Genomic DNA, 26,664 nt, shown 5'->3' on the forward strand with positions numbered 1-26,664 from the left:
GAGAAAACAGAAATTGCCATATAAAGAACTAACCCATTATATTCAATTTGCCCCACCTCAAATGAGTATAAACAGGAAAAAAACAGGTTTCCTTTTAAAGAAAAAGTCTACCATCCAACTTCATACCTCTTCAAGAGAAAAATACCCTTTTTTACAAGGCTTCCTTTTCTATGTTTATTTTAAAAGTCTCATTTTTAAAGGCGGCAGTATTTCTGAAGACAGAAAAAGAGGTATTTTTACACAAAGATGCATCATTTCCTCTTGTTATGCCTGAATATATTCTCCAGTCTGTCAGACATCTGAAGTGTAAGCTGAAATTCTTAAAGCCCTAGAAGCCTTATTTTTAAATTCTTACTGATTTTTCTCTTTAGAGATGAACATTGTGAAAACAGACACTGGAGAATAGGGACCAGCCAGATTTCCAAAGGAAACACAAATCACAAAAGCAAAGGGATGAGACAGTGTCAAACTTCATGACAGACATGGGAATTCTCATGTTCTTTAAGCAAGGTGAAACTGGAGACACCTTCCACATTTGAAGAATGAAAAATACATCCAGAAAAAAAAATAGTCTGATTATAAAGTAGTGCTATTACTGGTATTTTAAATGAGGTACATTTTTCAGAATGTATTTAGTTCTAGAATTTTATAGTTTCCATTTTCAGCCTCGGTAACATATCTATGCAAGCTGCAGAGAACTGCAGAGATCACATTCTCTCCTTGCCAAGGAAGCAAAACACACATGGAATGGAGGTCATCTTAGGAAGGGTTTGGTCTGGCTACCTACCTGACAAACACTAAAATAGATGATCACTTAAAACATACATGATTTTTTCCAAGCACTGATACAGGTCAGCTACAAAACCAACTTCCATTCTTAATCTTATAAAAAGGATGCAATCCAATCATTTTAATGAAATGTTCTTATCTGCCAAGGAAATACTCTATTATCAAACATTATGTTTTTATGATGATGCTTCCTGCAATTTTCTCTATTCACCAGTGGTGTCTACATCCTTACCGTTTCATATGCTCTCACATTTAAGTACTGCAAAAATTTCTAAAGGCCAAATATAAATTGAAGATCAAGCTACAGCCATGACTATATAATAATGCATATAATAATGCATCCAAAGAGTAATTAAAGAATAAAAGAAAAAAAGGAATTGTCAAATTAGATATCAGTATACATTTGTATGTTTGTCCACCTGCAGCCCTTGCACATTCCAGATTAGGTTTCTACATATGAAATATTTTGTGATCTTCTGGGCCACAGCATGGCATATAGCTAAGCCAGTGTGAAATAGATCCTTGCTTGAAAATAACATTCACTTATGATGTCTTTGCATTTTCCAAACTAAAGGGTTATAGGAAGTTTCCTATAACTACTCAATGTTTCCAAGGCAATATCAGGGATGATAACACCACCATCCATTTCTGGCTTGCTTTACACTGTCCTTAAGATGAAGGATTAAAGCACTCAGCTGTTGGTTTTGAAACAGCCATCAAGTTTAGGATGACAGGTCTCTCATCTGTCCATCTGCTAAACCAAACTAGAACACTTCATAAATGCTTCTTCTCTATTTCCATTGAAACAGAAAACTGTTTGACTCATTGCTGGAAGTTCTGAGGGAATTCATGGGTAAACCACGTGTATAATCATGGAATATAAAGATGTTATAATTATGAAATAAACCAGAGAGTTTGGCTAAGCAGGTTATAACAACAAAGAGAATAGATAGAATGTTTACCCATGTCCTGGGCTCAATGCAAAACTCCAGAGGAGGGATCTCCAGAAGAGATCCTTCCCCACTGGTAGTCAGCTCTTAAATGGGTCTAGGAGAGGTGCAGCCAGGCTCCACCCTTTCCAGCAGCACAGGTGAATTGCCTTCACTTGTGCTCCTGTGGCTGACTCCTTGCTCACCTCAGGTGATCAAGGAAAGGGTCAGGCTGTGATTCAGCAGTTCCCGTATACCATGACTACAGAAGTGCAAGTATATTTTAGGAAGCCACTCCAGTAGCATTTTGGGCTATGCCTTGTGTGACACATTATCACTAAAGCTGAGAAGAAGAGGATTTAAAAGTGAAACTAAATCACGAATGAACATACGCTTTCACACCTCTGCCCAGTGATACTTCACTGTTGAAAACATTAGGAGATCAGCATGGTTTCTCAGAGCCTGACAGAACGTGTTGGGCATTACAGATTTCCAGGTCTTACCACATCCCATTCAAATATTAACACCTACTGGAGTTGTTTCTGATCATAGAATCACATTTCTAAGATTCTGAATCATCGGTTAAAAATAAGCCAGAAAAATGCTGCCACTGTAATGGTCACAACCAACAAGAAGGTGGGCGGTGGAGGAGGACAGCTCTTATTGTTACAAGTAAAAGCTTTTTCCTTCATAACTACCAAGATATAGATGAAAAAATTGTTTTATTTCCTTTAGTGAGTGAAATTATCAGCAATTTATGTGTAACTATGGCAACATTCACAAAGTGTGAAAAGGAAATGGATAAAAGCAGAAAAATAAAAATTTACAAGGAGATTAGGAGCAAATAAAATTAAATAAAATTGAAGCTACATTTTTTTTTTCCAAAAACAAGTGTATTTCCACTTAACAATGATCCTCTCAAAAGGAAATTAACAATCTCATTGACATGCTGGCTTTCTAGCCCACAGCCAGCTTTTATAGTTCAAAACCTGTCAAAGAGTCTATCTCCTACAGTAAGAGACAAAGAAGAGCTGCTGTAGGAGATTTTTAACTGCTTGCAAAACTTGGTTTTTCCTACAGACTTAGTCCCATAATCACAAAGAGTACATACGCAGAACACATTGCAGTATTTAGCCCTCAGTCAACCCCGAGATGACTGCAAAAGGTGCTACCATTAGGCCTTGCCTCATCACAGGGAGGAAATCTGCTGGAAGTGTTTACAAAACCCTCTAAAACAAGAGAGCAATGTGGTGGCATCATTTGTCTAGCCAAGGGTGAAAGGTTCTTGGAAGCCAGGCACAGATGGACCATGCTTCCTGCACTGTTCCTCCAGTGCAGGCAATGATGAGTATGGTAGTGGTGGAAAGGCACCCTGTCACCAGAAGAGATGTGAAAGGCACTTGGCCACTGAGGAGGACTTGGATGGGATCCTCACATACACCTGCATGTGCTGCAGCAGAGTTGGAGATACAGTGGTCCAACTTCCCCACTGCCACCAGTCCACACATTACTGACAGACTGCTGTTTCCTGATTTCAGTGCTGCAGAGGCCGCTGGGTACAGGTAGATTATCTGTAATTTGTGCTAGGAAACTGTTCAGTGTTTTATAGTTCTTAAACAATTTAGTCAAAACATAAGCCAAGAACATTCAGCATGTTTTTTTCCTTTTTGAGAGATAGTGACATTAATGTGATATTCAGTGCAATATTGACATGGTCACATAAAAAAAAAAAATCAGGGGACTGACAAAAAAGAAAAATATTAGATTATCATTGCATATGAGAAAGAAATATATGGTTAGAGAAAAAAGGGAATAGTAGTTATGTGTAAGAAGCAATGAGGCTTTTTAGGGGAAAAGGCCAAATAACAGACATTTCAGATGAAGACTGAGTACAGTTCTACAATAAGGAAAGACTGAATGGGAACCATGTAATAAAGAGATTTCATTTGCCTACAGTTTGAAAGAAAAAAAACACCTTTTAAAACACTGGTTTTGGCAAAGGGAATATTAGTACCTGATGTTACCCATAAACCTAGCTCTGTTTTACAAAGGGAACTCATGGGGCTCTCAACCATTAACCTTAAAAGCCTGTCTTGTTAGCAGATAGCTTGTATTTTCAATCCTCCCAAGCACCTTGCACTTTCAGACAGCAGAACCAGAAGGACTAAAATCAAATGTTCCTTCCTCCTGTCAGCTTGAGAGGGCACCTCTCCTTCCCACAAGGTCTGACAACACACAGCCCCCCTCTGCAATTTGAGCACAGGCTCCGGTTACATTCACACTCGAGCAAGTACGGGAAACACACAACTGAGAAGATAAACTCTTTTCAATCTAACCACACAGCCCAGCTATAATCTCATTTAGTGGCACCTGCAATGTGGTATTCTACGATATGAAAAGCAAATGGACACAGCAGAGTCTGTAACAGAGAGAGCAGATCTGAATACTTGTTGTCACCTTCAAAGGCAGAGACACTGCATGTGTTACAGAATGTGGAACCTAGAGCGTAATAACACCTTCATACAAAGCACAGGAAACACGTGCTGTTCTGAATCTTCAGGGGTATGATGTTACAGAGCATCAAATCCCAAGTGACACTTGTGCACCGTTACTTCGATTGAGCGTAATGGTATTGGTGGTTTTTTGTTACCTGAAAAGCTCTTATACAAAACTGAAGAAGTTAACTGAGATAAATATCAGTCTATTAAGTATCTAATGAATTAATAATCATGGGTGTTTTTTTCCCTGAGTGAAGTCATCCTATTGTTAAATGCGGAACAAAAATATGTGAAATCCACAGCATAAGATATCTTACAGTTGCAGTATCTTCTAGCTCTGCAGATCTTCCCACTTTTAAGGCATGGTTAATAGATTTTGTTGCTGTTGTTTTTTAAAGTGCTGTGTCCATACCCAATAGCAATGCAATTAGCTCTTTTGTCTGCCTTCCATCCTGGAACTGAATGAGCAATTCTACACCACAAGTCCCAGCTGATTCACCGGGTAACAAAAATGCAGTGGTTCTTTAGCTCGGTCTGAAAGCTTGGGAGATTACCACTTCAAAGGCATTTGGACTGTCCCACATTATATAGTTTAAGGTACTCACTGCATCTAGACAGGATTGTACAAGGATAGTTTCCCCTCATCTCTCTTCCTTTACTTTGGTAAGTACCAAACAAATGTTGGCAAAGCAAGGATACTTGCAATGCTATTACAGTCATGCAGAATGAGGGCTCCTGGTAACAAAACAGTCCGCGTTGAGATATACAGCCTGCTCTTTTCCAGCTATTGCTGCCTGGCACCCACAAAGTCCTAGTGAACCACTCCAACCAAGCTAAGAGAGGAATGTGCCATCCAAACAGATGGCTGCAGCCGCAGGCAGCCAAGAGACCACGGTTTTTTTTCCATGATGTGTGGGTGTTGACAGCATTTCCAGACAGAAATCCAAATGGCTGTCATTTCTGAGCTTCTTCTCTAAAGGGGATATGTCAGTATTAATCTACCTCTGAGACAGACTGCCCTTTGCAAGAGAAGATCTACCCCTTACTTATAATTGCTGGACTCCCTGTAACACTTGCAAAATCATCCTTTCCCAAGCTGTTATGCAGTGACCTCTAGATGCCTTTAGCTACAGCTGACCTCTCAGGTAAGGTGGGCTTTAAGAGTGAAAAAATAATTTACACGTTTTTGAGGAGTCTTCTGTTTAGTTCAATGCATAGAGCTAATTACAAGTTAGCACAGAGGCAAGAGTAGTGAGAAAGCTTTCTGCATGTTCACACATGCACAAAAGAAATACAGAGACATATTTACTCCGCATTTACAAACAAACAATTTCACATTCAGCACACCACTGCTCCATACTGTCAATGCCACGTAAAGTGCTTATGATTAGGAAGGTTCCTATTTCAAGCCTGTTGACAGCAGCACAGCTACATTGGTTTTCAAAGGACAATGTCTGCAAGAGCACATGACCTGTCAGGATTTAGGGACAAGCTGTCAGATTCAGCTGGGTAAGGTTTAAGGTATAACCACTCTACGCAAACTACACCGAAGATGTCCAACAACCTTTAATTAAATAGCGATGAATCAAGCTTAGGAAGGCTGATTTCACTAGATCTGCATACTAACAACCTCTCTGGCTTTGCTCAAGACAAATACAAGAACATTAAAGAATGAGTGGAAGGAACAGTCAAAGGCTGTTGCTAGGTTGCCTCAATAAACCAGTGCAGTTTGATAGTATTTGCAATGAATTAGCAACAGAACGTTTCCATTAGCTGCTTTAGTTTTCACTTCCTTTCTCTATTAGCTCACATGCTTTGTTGATGCATTATGTCCTGTGGTCCAGTAAACTGCCACAGCATTCAGTATCACAGATCTCAGAGAAACCCTTGACAAGGCATAGTCATTCCATGAAAATAATATCACTTCAATACTAATTAGCAGAAAAGCAAATGAAGACTCAGACAATACAGCCAGCTCCATCGGGTAAAGTGAGCTTTCCTTAGATCCCCAGTCAATAGCAGCCTACAATAAAGCTACTTATAAACTACTTTAAGATTGATTAAATAAAGATGAAGTTGAAAATCGATACTTAGTATTCTAAATTTTCTTTTCAATAAAGGAAAGAGAGATTCCAAAAGGCTTTAAATACTTTGTCTCAGCTGACTTCCTTCCTCCAGACGCCATGATAACTCCTGACATCCCAATGAGGAGCCCTTCAGAATCACAGAAATAAATAACCAATAGAAGCCCTGCAATAGTTTTCCTCTTTCATGATCTGAGTATCTTTTCAACACACTTGTCTAAAAGACACAGCAACAGCTATAACAGCATATAAAAGCCGGACCGCTAGGAAGATAATCCCTTGATCTTCAGCTCCCTACAGTATTAGCAAAGCCTTTCATACTGCTCAAAGATGCCTAATGGCTGAGATGCTTTGTGACATATAATAGCAACAGCGTAGCAGGGATTTGGCATCCTCTTCCATCTCCTGGAGCCTTCATGGACACCTACATATTTTCCATACTTGTCTACTCAAGACTGGGGCTACCTCTCTGTTAACCTGCCCGGCTATCCCTTACAAAGCTTTACAGCTGTGCTTACTGCCCAGACAACAATTAGTAAGAAGTTTAGGGGACGAGGACCCCATGCATTTATTCCCACTGGGCAGGAGCCCACTCCTTCCTTGCTTCAGGTCCCTCCCTGCAGGGATGAGCAACACATCAACCTGCCTAAAGGTACCACAGCTTGAGAGCCACAGTGCACTCACTGGCTTGCATTTTCTCCCGTGTATCCTGGAAGCGGTTTGTACAGGCTGTAAATTTAACTTAGGAAAAAAAAAAAGGAGTCTCACATAGATCAGCCATGGCTGCGCATGAGGTACTCATTTGAAATTCTCTCATAATTGTAAAGAGCCCCTTGAGATGAACAAATAAGCCCTGCCATGTTTCCTAATCTTGCTACACTAGTTATACAGAGAAATGTTCACCCCTAATGATGACACAAAAGCTGCTGTAAGCTTTTCTTCCACCACGCCGCTGCTTATATCAGCTATTATTCAGTGGCTCCATCCTAACGGTGGAGAATCATTTTTGCTTTTCATTCTTCCTCCCAGAGGGCAACAGATGTAATAACTTATTCCCTGTCTAGCACATTAAGGCTTGAAAAATTAATGCAGTGCTGCTGAGATTTCCACTTCCAGCTTTACTTAGAATGCCAAAGCGTTGAATTCCACAGGAAAAAAAATTAAGTAATGAAAAGCTCATTTTAAGTTTGTTAATGCACTTGTCTGTTTTAATGTATTTCTGTATTTTCAGCAAAATAAGATTTCTAGTAACTAACCTTCCTGATTTTTTTTTCCCCACTTCTGAGCTATTATTCTACCATCTAACTGGGAGCTCTCCTGTTTCACAATTACCGCAGACTAACCAAAGTTTAAGCACTGTTACCAATTGTGTTACGTTAAAAAAAAAATCAATTAAGGATATTGGATGAATGTAGATCAGCTTGCTGGCAATAGGTTTTATCAGAAAGCTGCTAAGAACTCCCCAGTCATCACTCCACAGCTTACTCAGTCACACATATACACGACACATAGCGTATGGTTTACACCCAGGGCAGTCCATTCCTACAAAAGCACTTTCCAGTGACATGAATTTTGTCAAAGAGTATGATGGTTCAAACAAAATCCCATCTGTGTTTTACTGCTTTTGTTCAAAGTGCCCCTTCAGAAGCAGCACAAGAAACAAACTGTTACCACTGTGGAGTTTGCCCAGGGTTTTGCACACCACAGGGCTTGCAGCATGGAAGCAGAGCCTGTCTAGGTAAATAGCTGTTGCAGAGAATTATGCATTATGTCATCCTTCAGGGAGATTGGGTTTTGCACATCATGGTATTTCTCTCTACATCAGCACTACCTAATAATTTATGCCATACATTATAAAGGCATACCTCCAAACTGGATACCTTTACAGATAAGAAAATAAACAGTCCTATCTCAGGTGACTATGGTGAAAGAAATCAGTAAGAATAGTAACGCATGAGCAGAAGAATGCTGAGAGGATCAAGAGGGAAATCACAGATGGGAACTATGTCTCATGCAAACACCATGCACAACAAGTTTTCTCTCTCCACCTCTCATATATTCACTGTTAAAGAGATTAAACAGACCCTCAGCATAGACTTCATCCACATGAAGTCAATCCTCAGTGTCACAACACTCAAATGGACGGAAAGCCTCAAATTAAATATGGAGATTCAAAATATGTCAGCATCTACAGGGAAAGAAAGTCCTGGGCCACATTACCCAGCACTGTAAGCTATTGTCTAATGCTCCCGCTTCGTGTATTTCACACTTGCAAGCAGTGGAACTCATGTTAACCACAAATCGTGTCAGGCTGCCCTTTCACTCCCGCTTACAGCTTCTCAGCTCTTCTCCCCACCCTCAATAGAAATCCTCAAGTAATTTCTCCTTTGCCTTGCAGGCACCGGCTGTGCCCCAGAGAGCATCAGCTGTTACAGAACACAGGCTTCATATTTCCAGTCCCTAGCAACACTTATCCTTTATTCCAGAGAGAGGTCTCTGTTTCGTTAAAAGCTGGCTCTGGCGATTCAGATTTCCTTACCTCAGAAGATTTCCTTTACAGGTTTTGATCTGCCAGATCAAAGACATCCTCCTGTTCAGAGCATGCCTCAGCGATCACACAATAAGAAGCAGAAAAGTTTCAAACACAGCTACTGGTTCCCCAGGAGACCAAAGGCAATTAATACCATGTTTTTCTGCAAGGAGCAAAGCTAATGAACCCTGATTTCCTACACAAGACATTCATCTTCTACCCAGTCTGTACACTGTCAACCCACCGAGCTACTCCACCTCACACCTCTCGCCTTACCCCACCTCTCCTGCATCGTACTGTGAGGAACAGCCAAGCATCCAGCTTCCCCTTGTTGCTAACAGCCCCTCCACAAGGCCCTCAGCTTCCCCCATACACATTTCATATTTGGTCCACCACTTGCATGACTACTCACACTTGTGGCTATATATATGCTCAGGGAGCAGCAAACAGCAGCCAGGCAGAGTGAGAAGTGTCTGCACCTCCAACAAAAAGCCCAAGGAGCAATTTTAGAGAAAGCCATAGGAACTTCATAGCTGTGAGGCCACAAAGTTGTCAGGTTTTGCTGTAATAATGCAATAAACGCAGAAGCTGTAAGGAAGCACAGGAGGAGCAAGAGCAAACAGCGTGAGTGTTTCTCTGAAAACCAGGCAACCAAAAGAACACTGAAGGTCTTCTTGCATTACTGAACTGTGACCTTGGCTCAGTCACATATATTGATTGGTATCTGATATGAACCACCACAGTTGTGGCACTGACCATCATTATATTTCCAATAAAAACGTGAAAAACGGTTGTTTATTATATCATATCCAGATATTAGAGTACCGTTTTCATAAATCAACCATATCAATCGTGAAGATAACAGAAGCTGACTGGATTGACTATAAAGAGTCCCCAGATCATTTGCTTTCCCTCAAGTGGATGCTTGAACTGGATTATTCTCCCTCAAACAAGCTGGGAGAACACTCAGAGGAAGCCTCTGTGCACAGCTACCTACTTGCTGGAAGGATGCATCTGTACCAGTTTTAGAATTAACTTCTGAATATAGTATTTAGACCCATCAGCAAGAATTGATGGAATAATTACTTTAAGCAAGAGTCGCTCACCAAAATTTTAAGCAAACATCTGATCCAACCTGCAAACCAGCACCTCCACTGCTAGCCAGGATTCAGAACAGGCTGCAGAGATTAGGATGTGACATACCTATAGAGCTAGTTAACTTCTCCTACCTAAGCCTGCTTCTACAAGATGAACTGCATCTCGCCTTCATGTGCCATGGTCAACTATTCCAACTGGAAACTGAGCTGACTTTGCCAAATACTCATTCAAGAAAAAAAAAAAAATCATTCAGCAGGCAGCACTTGGGGAAATGGAAGAAGCTTTTAGAAGACAATATCTACCTTCCAATCCACAGCTTTCTTTCAGGTCGCTGTGATCTGTGATTGATACCATTTGAAACAGTGTCTGAATGAACTGTTCGTAACTTCTACCTCATTCTTAACAATCTAACCCTACAATTAAAAAAAAAAGAGTAAGCTGAAAGGAGCATCACATCAGTAAAGTATGTTAGTGACCAATTCACACCCCAGACCCATAGAATACACAGTTTTGTTTTTAAAATAGACACAATCTTAAAGATATAATCTAACTGTACTAATTAAATACACTGAAATTGAGGCATAAAATTTCTGACAAGGGCCTAGAGTAAACATCCTTGTTTTCAGTACTCTTCACAGATATACTACATCTATTAAACAGGACCATGGCTGTCCCATTAATTTCTGCCACCTGAGGTCAGTTAAAGTTAAGAAAATTGATGTTACCATTCTCATCATTTGATCACATAAGCCTTTTCTTTCAGTGCCTTAAGTACAAGGAACTACAGAATGGTATATTTTCTAGGGGAGAAAATTTCTGGTGTAATTCCTTCACCGTACAAGATCAGCTTTTTTGTTAGCTCCATTTTTAAGTCACCTACATGGAATCCAGTTATTCAAGTTTGATTCATCTTCTTTTAACCTGCTGTTAGAAGGAAGATGTTCATGCCTTAGCTTTAAGCTTACTGATCACAGGAACAGCAAATCGATACATTTCTTGAAGATGGTTAGAAATACCATCAAAGGGAAAACAGCGTCTGCATCCATTTTATTTCAGGTTCTGAACTAGTTCTTAAACTGAGAGGTAGAACAAAGACGCATGAAATGGCTTTGCTAGGAAGCAACTTAATGGCATGGGAAAAGCACCTGGACAGAGAATTAAAAGAAAAATGAGGTCATAGGAAAGAGAGAGACCACATGCTTAATCACTTCACTGTTTGCTGCATCTTGGTCACATCCTAGACTGATCTCTATCTACTAAAAACAGTGTTAGAGCATTGACGCTTCATTTGTAGGAAATAAGTGTTTACAAGAGGAAAAGAGATTACTTAATTTTCAAGACCAAGAGTTCCCACGAAGGAATTTGTTAAACAACAGTAAAGCCAAGGAGAAATGCTTCACAGTAGCAGTGAGCTGACTGAGGATTCAAAAACCACATATGAAACTATTTCAGACAGTTCTTAATCACTAGCTTAAAAAGCAGCAGGCACTTTGAATGCCATAGGTATCAAGGTGAATGTCACATACATTGCAAAGAATTTTTTTTTGTTTTAATTGGCAATGCTTGAAATAGATGGGAGAGACTGCAGGCTATCAGGAAGGTGCAGAAATACAGAGGTGATACAGCACAAGTGCTGCACTTGTTGCAAATGTACTCTCTCACAAAATGTACTGAAATACTGGAAAGTTTGCAGAACACTTCACTTTAATAGAGAGAAAAAAAAAAACAAGTGAACTTGGTCTGAAGTCTTTAAAAAACAGGGAAATGAAGAAGACAGAGAGATGAGAGGGAAAAGGAGACAAAAGTAATGTATAGCACTACGAGGCCAGACCCTCTGTGTACATTCATACAGCTCCTCAGTTTGTGAGGACCCCAGATGAGCTCTTCCTAAACAGCATTCCCTCTGCTATCAAGCATGGGCAGTACAGCAATGATCTGAACCAGTCAGAAACCTCAGCACATGAGCACCTCAACAAACCTACATCAAGTACAGCCACCTCTGTTCCAAAATTGGTGAGCCTTAAAGCACCCCAGGAGCAGGCTCAGCTGGAATACTAACACACAAATTTGTGCACAGCAGTGACAGCCAGTGAAGGCACCACCTCCTTCCATGGAGCACAGAGCCAGAGCCCTGCAGCTGGCTGCCCCCCTGGGGTGGCAAGATGATGTTAGTTGTAGAATCAGAGTCATTAAGGCTAGAAAAGACATTTCTGAGAGAACTCAAGCAGTCCCTGAAAAGAGCAACAAGCTGTATGTATGATCCTTGCGATATACAGAACGTTAGCATATAATTTATGTTTATTAGACACCATGAGGTTCAATAAATCATTGTTTTCATTTGTAGAGCATTATTAGAACAGTGATTTAACTGAGGGAATTCTTCCTCATGGCCCATAGGAGTGAAAGGTTAATGGCATAATGTATTCCTATAAAACAAATAGTAGACTTCCCCCATCCCTCAGCCAGCAGGTGGTAAATTAGCAGGTAATAAAGCGTGTATGTAATCTGCATTCACAGGCCAATAAATAATATTCAGGGGCCAGTTTTACCTGCTCCAGTTGACAGTACATCACAGGGACTGTACAGCTCCACAGCAGTACAGCAAAGGTACAGAGAGCAAAGGGAGCTGCTGCTGCAACAGCCTGACTTGAACACTGATATATGTCAGATTCCAACAAAAGAGGCACATCTAGAATATTACAGCAGTGCCCATAAATTCCATATCGTGCTATAATAAAGTACTGCTCCTACACGTGGCAAGTACACACTGCCGTGGTCCCTTCGGCTCATGACATTTACTCTGCTATCCTATTAACACTGGTGGCATTTCAGTCGGGTACTGGAATAAGCTGAGGAAAAAAAAAAAATCTTAATATGCGCTGAAGGCCAAAGATAAAAAACACCACCTAAAATAACATGCTACCTCTCGCTGTGAAAGCGGAGCGTATTATCCGGTGTTCCTATGGATGGGACTAACAGCACGGGTTAACCCAGGCCCTTCCCACCCAGCGCCCTGCAACAGCCCAACACGCTGAGCTGCAGCCGGGGCACGAGGAGCGCGCCGTGCAGCGCCAGCTCGAGGTGCAGCGAAGAGCTGTATTTGATCTATTGGCTAAACAGTCCTGTGAAAAACAAAAATATGTAGCCTTGCTTTCCGTTTGGATCAAGGGCTGCGAGGACAGGCTGCAAGACTGCGAAACTTTTTTCTTTTGTATATTTGCAACTTCGTTTTCAGTTGATATAAACACATCACCCGGGGATTTTCACATGGAGCGTACAGAATTGCAATCAGACGTTCAACTCAGAAATTCGCACTCGTCCCTTTACTTCTATGAGCCCCACCTTACCAGAGCAAAACACCCCGCAGCCGCTCCCCTTTCCATCACCGCTGTCTGGCAGCGTGCGCCTCTGTGAACAACTCTTTTCACGGCTGAAGAACGGAAGGGCGGGGGGGGGGGGGGGGGGGGCGGGAGGAAATTTCATCAAAAATCTGACAAACACCACAGTGAATGCTCGCTGAGACGTCTCCCAGCTTCACTACATCAGTGCAAATGCCCGAATGAACAGTGGCTCGTTAAAGGGTCCTTCTACATAGACAGCAGATGACTCAGCACAGGAGCTTTTACCTGGTGACAAAAGGGACATTCCGGAGCCCTGCTGGGCTCAGTCTCGGTAACCAGCCTCACGGAATGCTCTGCTTCTACCTTCTGCTCCTAAATAAAGCACATGATTGTTCTGGTCTATGGAAATGGGTATAACTGGAAGCGACACGTACGCGCAAGCGCTGGCTTTGCCCAGGCAGCACAGCAGCGCTCTGGCACTCGGCTCGCGCCTTTCAACACCTGTGCAGGACCGGCGTTTTGCTTCGTCTCATTTTGCTGCGGAGCGGCTTCCACCCGTTTGCAAAAGCAGAAAAACATTTTGCAAGGACAAAAAAAAAAAAAAAAAAAAACACACACCACAACAAAAGCCAACTTAACGTTTCTCTTCATAGCTGATAAGCGGTATTTACTTGTGTAGAGAACACGCTGCAAAAGACGTTTAAAAGCGTATTCGTCACGGCGCTTTGCAGATACGAAGATGCCGCTTCCGTTACTTTGCAGCCGTCCCACAGCACGTGCCTGGGGGTGGCGGACATGGCGGCCCCTACTTATGCTCGCCACGTGGCAGCCCGTGCTTTAAGTCAGCAATACCGGCTGAGGAACTCCACGTCGAACCGTACCACAGCTTTAGAAGAGCCCATTAAGGCCAATCCACAGCTAACAACGACATCAGGAAACAAAACAAAAAGCACCATAGAGGAAAAGGTAAAGAGCAACTCTCCATCCTTCTGAAGGACGGTAAAGCACCAGCAAAGCCTACGGTCCCGCGTGCTCCGCTATGCCCACAGCCGAAGGATTAAAACCAATTCAAATGCAACAACGCTTTAAGTTTAACAAAAGGCTCACTGTCAGCCCCTCCACCTGCCTGCCATTAGTCTGCGGAGCCCTTCGTGCTCCGCTCATCCTTTCAGTGGGACAACGTGTTAAATAATCACCTATTCCAGACCTCATAAACAGAAAAATATCTTGCTCCTCGTAAGACGGAAAACAAGGAATGTTCAGACGCCCTCCTCAAAACACAACAAATGTATATTGATATGTTTTTCCTCCTCGTATGTTTTGCCTGACTCACTTATTGATAAGCTTCTAGCATTTATTCTTTTCCTCCGAGATTATAAATCAGAATGGATATAATTAAACGTTGGCTCCTTGTTAACACTTTATAGTTCAAAGAGGAAAAACACCACCAACAAAACACCTTAACAAATCCTATTATTTTACTCTAGGTACCTATAATTAATGATAAACGTTTGCATCTTGTCTGAAATAAACATTATTCATAGATGAGGCAATAAAAACAGAGAAAGCCAGCCAAAATACATTACTCACCATTTTCTCTCCTAGCTGTTTGCAGGTCCTAAACCTCCAGAAGTTGGAACAAGGCTGTGTAGCAGCAGCTGCCCCAGGCAGAATTAATAGAGCAAGTGGGTGGGACTGGCACACAGGTGTTGCTGCTCAGGGTCATTAAGGCACAAGGGCACCTACCACTACTGTCCCTTTCCTGGGCAGCTGTTGGCCATTTTTATCCTTTGGGCCTGGGATACAGCCAACCTGTTGTACCTGGAACAGTTTTAATCTGGCCCGGAGGTAATTTTCAGCCCAAGTGTACTACTGTCCCTAACACAGCGCTCAGGCTGAGGCTGCACATTTCCTCAGTTTACTGGTCTCTCATCATTTTTAACTCTTTGGATCACAATCCCCATGTATCTTACCTGGCCATTCTCATTAATAGCACTCAAAATTCATTAAATCTGGAATTCATTAGGCTTGAAAACCAGTTTTAAAACCCATTCTCACCGGTACATCTCAGAAGACAGTTTCTATTCAACTCAAGGACAACATTTCAAAATATCTTACAGGTTTTATTGGGAACTGGATCAAGGATAGTGTCATCTAACTGCTGAAATCCCTACTGCAACTAGCAAACAGATCAGTCCCAGTCATTTTTAGGGAATTATTGAGGTTTAAAATCAATATAGTTTGCTTTTAAGTAAGCGTAGCAGTCCTATTGCCCTCAGGAGGGTTTTAGCACATATTTAAATTTAAGCACAAGATGAAATGTTTTCCTTAGTCAGTAATATATATTACAAGCTCTTCTAATTACAATAATTTGTAAATATATCTTTTACACTGTACTATATCTCACCTGTGTTGAATTGCCAATAGCTCCCAGCATTTCTCCATTCTTGGTATGCTCTTATCCCATCAGTGCAGGCTGTGCTGCTGTTTTTGTTCTCCAAGCCAGCCTGACTTTATGATTCTGTTCATTTCACACCTGGCAACACAGAAAATGCAGAGGTAATAGAGGGGAAATCCTCCAGCAATCAGGAAAACGACCAGAACCGCAGCAATGATGTGTGCTATTTTCTCAAGGAGCAATAAAAAGCATGTGAATTTTCAAGAGAGCTAAAAGTCATTGTTTGCTACAGTGGTAAGCCAGCATATGCTCACGTTGTCATTTAATAACATGGAGGATAGCACTCATGACATGGTGGGATGAGGTCAGGTGTGGATAAAATCCTAAGCCCTTTTCTTGGAGGAAGGAATGATTCCTAAGACTGAGGATATGGAGTAAGAAGTGCATCAAGCAGTAGTGGTTGGATTCGAATTCCATGAAATGTTCTATGCATCTGGAACAAGTTGTCCAGAGAGGTGGTGGATGCCCTGCCCCCATCCCTGGCGACATTGAAGGCCAGGCTGGACAGAGCTCTGAGCACCTGATGGAGCTGTAGGTGTACCTGTTCAGTGCAGGGCAGTTGGACTAGATGTCCTTCATGGTCCCTTCCAACTCAGACGATTCTATAGTTCTGTGAAAGAAAAGCAACCAAGACTTGGGAGCTCTGCTTTGAATCTATTTTACACACTTCTGGACCTATTTTACATTCATCTTCTAAACTGCCCCCCCCCCCCCCCAAAAAAAAAAAAAAAACAATTGCCCTGTATGTTTCACCATTAAATTATGCTTCAGAAATCACTGGTGATTTCATTTAGTTCACAGACAATGTTGCCATGTTACATATGCAAGCTAACTTTCCCATTATTTCATCTACTGCTCCAGTAACCATTGGGACTGCAGTGGAACGGGAGCACATCCAGGAGAGTACAGGTTGTGGAATTGATTCCCTGTTCGTACAGAAAGCTTCTGTGTAAAGTAATATATAAAAAGGAAGTCAAATACAGATTAGTTATTCAATAAGGCATAAATAATTAAGAAGCATTTAATAAAACTAAACTTTAAGCTAACTGTATTTCCATAAATATTTGATACGTGTTCATTAAGTTTAGAAAACATATTGTTTACATTTGACACCGTGAAATAAATCCATTCCTAAAATCTCCAAATTGGTCACGCAGCAGAGACACGTATCATCCCATTTTCTCTGGGAGAAAATCTCATTATTTTAGTGGCAACTTGTAAATAACCATTATCCTGTTGTTTCCAGTAAAGGCTCGTTTCAAAAACACCCTTACAAAAAGACAGGAAAAAGAAAGGAAAAATTCAATAACAGGAAATATATAGCGTAATAAACGTATGCCATGTTTTTCAGGGAGGGGCGAGCCTGTAGGGGCCCTGGGGAAAAGGGGAAACAAATGTCATCTTTCTTTTTATATAATTGTATACCCGTGTGCTTTATATAATCAAAATGAATACTTCAATTTGCTACACATTTAGCTGGAGGAAAAGAAGGCATATGGAAGAAAAGCCCCAGGGGCAAATGATCTCACTCACCTGGAAAACAATGTGTGCGTTAATGGAGTAATTTGTTAATTAAAGATTCTAAGATGCCCACCAAAGCCATTTATTTTTGAATTACCACTTCCTAGAGTCGAACAAGATCCCGGGTAAAATGTAATTAGAAACTCTATTTTTCCTCTGTCTCAGTTGTTTCTGAGCACAATCAATTTGACAAGGATCCCCAGAGTTACCTCGGCAGCAGATGGTCCGCATGCTCACCCAATCAGCGCCGCGCACCAAGAACAAAAAAGATAAAACAATTTCACGCCTGTCGCCAGAGCTCCGAGATGCAGTGCTGGATTGAATTATCTTCAGATTAAGCTCCTTATTTGCAGTGGAACACAAAACAGGGACAACTGCCGAAGACAAATAAGTACTCATTTGTAAGACTCCAAACACAGTGCAATTTTTTTATTTTTTTTTAGGTACGTTGAAAACATAGGCAATGCCTTTTCAGCTCTCAGTAGCAAAGATGAGAACTTGGCTGTAAGGATTTATCTAGAAGCACTTTAATTTCACTGACACCTTGGAATGCTTTCCATTGCAACCATGTGGAAGCCCATTTAGGGAACCTATAGCTGCTTTTTGGATTTTTTTAGAAAGTAACAACAATTTGCTGTGCTTTGTGTTAATAACTCTAACAATTGTTTTGTTCATTTTAAAAGGAAATGACTCGGCTATGTTTAGAACCGCAGAATTGTTAAAGTCAGAAAAGACAATTAGGATCACATAGTCCAACCATCACCACCATACCACCAACCATGCCCTTCAGTGCCACATCTTTTTTTGACTAGCTTGCATACAGCAGTGTAAAATGATAACATTCATACGTGTGTTCATCAGGAAGGGTCCTAATTTCCAAGTCTTTCAAGGGTGCTCTATAGGTTGCTGTGACAGGGTGACAGAGGAATTGTGCTGTAAGAAGCACTGCTTGACTCCGACTCCTGTTGCTGCTGTTGGCTTTGCCCCAGGTTTGAGCCCTGTGTGGTACTTGGTTTTCTGCTGCCCCTGAGACAGGAACCCAAGGGATGAAATAAATAAATCTTGCAATATGGAACTAGGAGTTGTTCTAAAAGTGTACTCCCAGGAGCAAAATGTATAGGAAGTTGGGACAAATGTTGTCATGGGACAGTGGGATGCTATATGTTGCCTGGTATGGTTGTGCTTACTCTTATTGGAGGAATTTGGCTCAAACTGTTGGCAGGTTACAAGTAATTGGAGCAGAGCTTTGTTTTGGCAGGTTGCTAAGAGACGCACTGAGTGCCATCGTTGGCTCTGCAGGAAAACTACAAAAATCCCTAAAAAGTTTCACAGTATATATTAAAATTAAGTTTTGGGAATTCTTAAACAAATGTATCAGGGAAGAGCTGTCCTTTTAAAAATCTGTGAATCAGATGCATGTTATGCATCAGTCAGAGAATGAACTATGAACGCAGATACACCTAAACCTGAATCCACTGAACAATTGTTTTGTTGTGATAAGAATTTAAAAGCACAGTAATTGAAGTTTACATGAAAATAACACATGGGCAGGAGGGTGAAGTGCTTTAAACACAGCATGTAAGGCATCATCTGTCATCAGGACACATGGCAAATAATGCTATTCTATGTGCAAGGTAATAGGCATTTATGGGGAAGAAGAGTGACAAAGATCTTGGCAATGCAGTAGGAAAACACCATTTGGGTTTTAGAGTTTCAGTCTGGATTCTGCTGATGGAGAGGTTTTTCCTTGTTGGCCATTTTATCTTCAAAGCTCAGCAAGTCTGATATTCTCCTTGTCTCTTACATTACTTTTGGCCTCTGGCCTAAATTCAGCTGTTGGGAACTTTTAGGTTTGGGGCACTTAGTAGCTGAGAAGAGTGTTTCTTTGCAGAAAAGGGGCTCCTTTTGCCTGACTTTCTTGGATACTTAGTAGTGCCTTTCTTGACTGAAGAAAAACTTAGTAGTACCTTTCTTAACTGAAGAAAAACAGTACTTGCTGAACAGAAACAAACCTGATGTTTCTCCTAAAACAGTCAGAGTTGGAAGCGATCCCAGAATTCCTCAAATCCAAATTGTTTCTCTACATAAAACGTGCTAAAATTCTTTCCCTTTTTCCCTCATCCCAACTTAGTGGCCTCCTTGATTCTCGTTTTGCTTCACACTGGGGCTGAATGGAAGTTCCTCACTTGTTAAGTTTGCACTGACATTATAAAGCAGCCCGAAGCAATTCAGAAGTCCCATTTCTAGAGAACACCTCAAGTTCTGTGCTCACTGTTGCTCAACAGAAAAAAAAAAAAAAGATTGTTTTTTATTCTTAATTAATTCCGTTAAAAATAAATTTTAAACAGGCTCTCCCTGTCTTAATTTTATTAACATTCTGTATGCTCCTAATTATTTTAATTTCTATTAGCCTACAGGCCATACCTTGTTTTCATAACAATTTCTCTCTCCTATACTACGTCTTCCCACATCTGTCTTATATTTTTGTTCTTTTGTTTTCAGTGTCATTGTGCATCAGCACTGTATTCTGTGTATTCTGCTGAGCACACGGGGAGCCTTTTCCAACTTGGACAATTTTTCCTAAGTCTGCTCTGACCAGAGGAAATACATTTAGTGAAACGTCCAAATAACATAACAGAGGCTAATTAAATTAACTTTTGCCCATTATTTTGTGAGCCACCAGCATCCCACAGCCAGTCATTTGTTAACTAATAATAGGTGCATTATTTATTGCATACATTGTTCCCTGACTTGAAAATGCTACTAATGTGAATTCCTTTCTTCTCATCACTGATAAATAATACTAAATTTGCTCAGAGGATCCAGAAGCAAAATTGTAGCATATTAATTGTCTTGAGCTACGTAAATAATATTCACCACAAAAAATTGCTTAATATAGTAAGACTACATAAATTAACTAACACATACAAGAAAATTAAGAAGAAATTATATAAGGAGTGCTTTTACCAATTATTCTTATATAACCATTCATTGCAAATTACAGCTACCACTACTGTCTGTAATTGCTTTGTTTGTTCTTCTTCTCTTTTCACTACTGGTTTTGGAGCCACATTTGTTCTAATAAGTATCAGAAATACGGTCAGATCTATCACTCTTATTTGGCCACTACGCTTTCTATGTAGGTCAAAGTTTGATCTATGGAGTCTAGAGACATGTCAGTTGAGAACAGTCAGTATAATAGCTTTTCCATCCTGTTCCTCTTAAATCTCTGTCTAGTACAACGCATATAATGTTGAAATATATTTTGACCCTACCTGGTGTTATTCAATAGTGATGGGGGTAGTGATGAATAGAGAATGCAAATTTACTGCTTTTGTTGCTCAACAAAGACCTTGCGGAAGTCCTTGCATTTCAGGTTTCGTTTGGGGAATAAAGTCACCATCTGCTGTATTATTTCCTCCCTAAAATTACCAGCTCATGCCAATGTAAATTAATTTCTTATTAGCTTGCATTACCATCAGTATCTTCCTCTGCTGCATTCCGGGCTCTTTGCCTTTCACAAAGTAGTCATGAATTTGCAGTAATGTGAAGTTGATCAAAACTATGATGCTATGAGAAGGGTTATTAGAAAATAAAAGACTGGAGAGACTCTCATGTTCTTATAGATATTCTGTCACTTCACCAGGTGAGGAATAAAGAGGAAACTGCTGTAGAAAACAAAGAGCAGATAGTTAATGGATTTTCCTACAAGCTGCATGTTTTCTTGACAAGGAACTGTAGAGGCCATTGCTGCAAAAGGCCAACAGAGAATTCAGATCTATACTGGCAGGTCAGCAATCTTTGCCTTACGTTTGTGTTGCAGAGCAATACTTGCAAGTTCAGGCAAAAGTTTAACTGTAGTTTTACAGTACAATGATAACACTGACTAAAATTACCTCTTCTAGAAAACTGAGGTATGTGCAAACTAAAATTAAAAAAAAGAACACACTGCTTGTCTAAGATGCATTTGTTCATTCCTTCTCCTAAGTGGTTTAGTGGTCAGGACGCTTGTAGCACGGCCAGACCAGTTATCTTCTGGGCATTTTACACCCTGATCTGGAAGTCTGGGATGCTACTCAGAAAACACTCCCAGCGATTCAGGTGGAGACAGTCAGAGAGCTCCTCCTCTATGTGGACTGTCACAAGTCCATGGGACCGGATGGCCTACACCCTCGGGTGCTGAGGGAGCTGGCGGGGGTGATTGCCAAGCTGCTCTCGGCCATCTATCAGCGCTCCTGGTTAACTGGAGAGGTCCCAGAGGATTGGAGGCTTGCTGATGTGACTGCCATCTTCAAGAAGGGCCATAAGGAGGATCCGGGGAAGTGCAGGCCTGTCAGCCTGACCTCGGTGCCAGGGAGAGTAATGGAGCAAATCATCTTGGGTGAGATCACATGGCATGTCCATGGCGTCCTGAGGATCAGGCCCAGCCAGCATGGGTTCATGAAAGGCAGGTCGTGCTTGACCAACCTCATCTCCTTCTACGACTGGGTGACCAGACTGGGAGACAAGGGGAAGGCTGTTGATGTAGTCTACCAAGACTTCAGCAAAGCCTTTGACACAGTTTCTCACAGGATTCTTCTGGGAAAACTGGCTGCCCGTGGCCTGGACAGGTATACCCTTCTTTGGGTAAGGAACAGACTAGAGGACCATGCCCAGCAGTAGTGGTTAATGGAGTTAAGTCCAGCTGGCAACCTGTTACAAGTGGTGTCCCCCAGCGGTCGGTACTGGGGCCCATCTTGTTTAATATCTTTACTGATGACCTAGATGAGGGGATTGAGTGTACCCTCAGTAAGCTTGCAGATAACACCAAGCTGGGAGGTGGTGTCAATATGCCTGAGGGTAGGGAAGCCCTGCAGAGGGAACTGGATAAGCTGGATCGCTGGGCTGAGGTGAATGGGATGAGGTTCAACAAGGCCAAGTGTCGGGTCCTGCACTTTGGCCACAATAACCCCATACAGAGCTACAGGCTTGGGTGACTGTGAAGAGGAAAGGGACCCGGGGATGTTGGTTGATGCTCGGCTGAACATGAGCCAACAGCACCCAGGTGGCCAAGAGGGCTGACGGCATCCTGGCCTGCATTAGAAATAGTGTGGCCAGCAGGAGCAGGGAGGTGATCATCCTCCTGTACTCAGCACTGGTGAGGCCACACCTCGAGTACTGTGTTCAGTTTCAGGCCCCTCACTACAAAAAAGACACTGCAGCCCTGGAACGTGTCCAGAGAAGGGCAACAAAACTGGTGAGGGGTCCGCAGCACAAGTCCTATGAGGAGCAGCTGAGGGAGCTGAGATTGTTTAGTTTGGAGAAGAGGAGGCTCAGGGGAGACCTCATCGCACTCTACAACTTCCTGAAGGGACGCTGTGGTGAGGAGGGGTTTGGCCTCTTCTCCCAGGCAACAAACAGGACCCGGGGAAATGGCTGCAAGTTGTAGCAGAGGAGGTTTAGGTTGGACACGAGGAAGAACTTCTTCTCTCAGAGAGTGGTCAGGCACTGGAATGGCTGCACAGGGAGGTGGTGGAGTCGCCATCCCTGGCAGTGTTCAAGAGGCGTCTGGATGAGGAGCTGCGAGATACGGTTTAGTTTGTGGTAGCAGTGGTAATGAGAAGATGGTTGGACTAGATGATCTTATAGGTTGTTTCCAACCTTGTGATTCTATGATTCTATGATTCGATTACCAATGGGAAATGCACCTGCATTAAATAACTTCAAGGAAAATCTGAATGAAAGCTACAGAGCAGGCTAAGAGAGTTTATGAGTAGAAATACTTAGGCATGTATCTTAAGGCTACAAACAAACTATATTTTTACTGCTGCTGTCAGTGTGGTCTGTAAACGATGGCTGGCACATAAGGTAGATAAGGTAGATAATCTCATGGGAGTAGAAGAATGACTTGAAGCTCTTGATGCTGAAGCAGAATCCAGAACAGTCCTGCCACTGTAACTGAACAGTACCTTAAATGACAAAGTCTGCTCCAAAAGTAATGCCTCCTATTTTATTCTGCTGTCCCATGACTTCAGAGGTGAATGTTGGTGGTATGGCAGTAGAGGTTGAACCATCCCACCAATATCCCATCATAATCTGTTGCTGCGTGACAGATGGCAGCAGAGGAGAAGTCTGACAAAATAGCATTCAACATGAAAGTACACATGAAGCAAAAGTGTGTCATGGAATTCCTTCATATGGAAAAAATGGCACCCATTGACATTCATCAACACTTGGTGAATGTTTACAGAGACCAACCAGTGGATGCACAGTGAGGGTTGGGTGGTGCATTTCAGCAATGGCGACAGAGATGTGAAAGACACCCCACATTCCAGACAGCCATGCACAGCTGTCACACCACAAAATGAAGAGCATTCCAATCAGCTCATCAGAGAGGATTGTCTGATTATGACCAAGCAATTCTGTATAGAGGTGAATAGAGGCTTCAATGAATTAGAAACAATAGAGGCAACACTGGAAAATCATGAAGTTTGCACCACTTGGGTCCCACAGATGCTCACACAGGAACAGAAAGAACACTGTATGCATGTTTGTCAGGACCAAGAGAACCCATATGAGGCTGAAGGTGACAGTTTCATGGATCACATCACTACTAGTGATAAGACGTGTCACCACTAAGAGCTGGAGTAAAAACAGCAGTCGATGGAGTGGCAACATGTGAGCTCCTCACTGAAGACAAAGTTCAAGACGCAGCCTTCAGCAGGTAGAAGTGATGTGCGCTGTTTTTTTGGATAAGAAAGACATGGTCCTTCTGGATTTACTGGAACCCAGCAAACCATCATCTCTTACTGCTACACTGCAACACTCACTGAGCTGGAGGCTTGCACTTCCAGAGTCAGGCTTGAGAAGATGATAACCTTTTCTTGTAACAAAATAATGCCAGACTCTGAACCAATGTAAAGACTATGGAGCACACTGCCAGTCTTCCTAACGCGCCCACATAATAGTCCAGATTTGGTGCCTTTTGACTTCCATCTGTTCAGCCCAATAAAAGACGGATGTTGTGGCATCATTTTCCTAGCAACAACGCCATCATAGCAGCTGTGAAACAGTGAATCTCCTCCACATTACAGATTTTTGCAAGCGCAGCATGTAGGCTCTTTGTCATTGCTGGTAAAAATGGAAAGCTAATGGTGGTGACTATGCTGAAAAGGAGAGTTTTGTAGCTGAGAATTTTCTCTATCAAATAGTGCTGTACTCTTTGTTTTAGTTTCCATGGCAATAAATAGGAGGCGTTGCTTTCAGAGTGACCTACCTCCTTTGAATTTGAAGATTTGAGGTTTTGAAGATATTTAATGAATTCTGTATTGATAGAAAACAACACCAAAATTATTGATAAAAGTAGCAATATCCTTACTGTCTACAAATGAAAAAATTTCCCTTCCTGTAGTGATTGAGTACACAGGATGATTACGATTTGTTAAAAATACATCAACTATTGATGAAATCTATACAGATTAGACAATGTCAGTTGTCACAATAGAATATAACCTGTACTATAAGGAAAGCATAAATAAAAAATGTGATCTGACTCAACAATGCACCCAAGAAAGACTGGATCACTACAGAGAGAAGGAAGATTCCCTTTTACAAGTCAGAAGAGGAAAGTAAATGTCATTTGCTAAGGCCAAGATGCTTAGTGGCTGAAGTGTCCCTCTGTCAAAGAGCTCTGCAGTTATCTCACTGAGCATAACAAAATCTTAAAGAATTTATTACACTGAATTCATTCAATTTTCAGACTCTAAAAGGAAAAATAGCACTAATCACTGAAGAGAGACTAAAATGTAGTGGGATTGTGGCACTCTGTCCTGACTGCCATTTCTAGTAACAAGTCACCTGCACAGCTACCAAGTTCACTAAGCCTCTAGAGAGAAGCTTGTGGGGTGCACTTGGTCTGGACTTCTCCTGGCCTTCCTGGTCTTTATTTTGCTGTAACAGGATATATATTTTTTAAATGTACAGCATAGCTATAGTTTTGTATAGACAGTAGTAACAAGCTCTTGTTCTGTGCAGAACAAAATAGTGATGCTTCTAATGTAATGACACACCATGGAGAAACACAGGCCTAGTGTGATGGCTAAAGCCTCAAATGGGGACATGGAATACAGACAGAGGACAAAGGGCAGAGTCAGACTGGAGGTCTTGGAGCACACCAGAAACATTTTTAGGGCTAAAATAATGTATCTAACTGCTCCACGTGCAGCAGCTTTGCAGGTCACACAGACTTACAGAGCAATGAAGAAAAAGTAAGGTGTAAAAGGTTTTAGTAGATATCCAAAAAAGACCTTAAGTAATCCACAGGATGAGGAGAAAGGAAGCATCAACACCAACTTCATATTGCTCCTAGTACAGGGAGTGTCAGCAAGGAACAAGTGTATAATTAATTGAACTGTATTGTTACTACTGAGCCTTAATGTAATGATACTCTTTTCCTTATCTTTTTTTTTCATCCTGTAATTGTTAAACATGAACTAATAATAACAACAATTATATGATTAAGATTTCAATTATCATCACCATAAATTCTTAGTTTTACACATTATGTGCATGTCTTTTTTTTCCCATAACAGAATTTTGAATGTAACAATGTACCTTTTAAAACATATTACAAGAAGTTTTATCTCCATAATGGAGGTATCTTCACCAATTTCATACCGGTTCAGTCCAGGGTTCTCACTCTCCTTGAATCATGACTGTCTTTGATGGGAGTGCCATACACACACATTGAACTACTGCTGCTTTTTAGGGGGGCAAGTAGCACAGAGTTCATCTGGATCACTGATTTTCCATGAATGAATTACAAGCTCCTGATCGATATCTTCCATTTCATCAAGAAGATGAAATCTTCAGTGCACACAGATATGTTATAAACACCTAAGGAGCCATGAGTTTATTCCTGTTATCTCAAAGTGACCAGGACCAAGACTTCAAAAAAATCTCTGTAAACTAGATCAGTGCCAGACTCAGTAAGTTAAGAAGAACCTCTCAGGGAACATCAGTGAGTCTGAGGGTGAGGGTAAGACCTATGGGTGGCACTAAATCATCAGAAGGGGATGTCTTTGAAATGAGAACATTATTACAGGTTTTTCAAATATACTCACTGTATGAAAGTCTGAGTCAGACTTTTCCAGTACTTGCAAAGTAGCCCTCTCTTTGACATATGTTTTGATTTCCTCCTTGTACCTCACTTCTGCTGTCATAAAAGCTGCCATTACGTATAGTCACCTGTCATTCTTTTGCTTCACAATTTCACAAATGGTTATTGTGCCTGTGGTATAAGGTAAAGGAAAATTCAAGTAGAGTTGCATAAAGCCTGTCTTCATTTCTAAAATAGTCTGGGATTTGAATGCCACCCACAAAACCTGCATCTGAATTGCTGAGAGTTTGTTTTCACAAATCCCAATGGAGAATGCCAA

The 26,664-nt window shown here is 41.3% G+C and overlaps 1 protein-coding gene across 41 annotated transcripts in view; it reads right to left on the reverse strand.

The window, feature by feature from the left end:
* ZNF804A (zinc finger protein 804A) overlaps nucleotides 1–26,664 on the reverse strand; it is a 455,187-nt gene that overhangs the window by 66,741 nt on the left and 361,782 nt on the right. For all 41 annotated transcript variants that reach the window (XR_004168445.2, XM_090144338.1, XM_090144330.1 and 38 more), the window contains 4 exons: nucleotides 26,350–26,516; nucleotides 17,458–17,622; nucleotides 16,269–16,337; nucleotides 15,677–15,805 (listed from right to left, as the gene is read on the reverse strand). The gene's annotated coding sequence lies outside the window, so the exon portion shown is untranslated. The remainder of the gene's footprint in view (nucleotides 1–15,676; nucleotides 15,806–16,268; nucleotides 16,338–17,457; nucleotides 17,623–26,349; nucleotides 26,517–26,664) is intronic.

The sequence above is a fragment of the Phasianus colchicus genome, chromosome 7, assembly GCF_987193195.1.
Source record: "Phasianus colchicus chromosome 7, bPhaCol1.hap1.1, whole genome shotgun sequence".
Taxonomy (NCBI): domain Eukaryota; kingdom Metazoa; phylum Chordata; class Aves; order Galliformes; family Phasianidae; genus Phasianus; species Phasianus colchicus.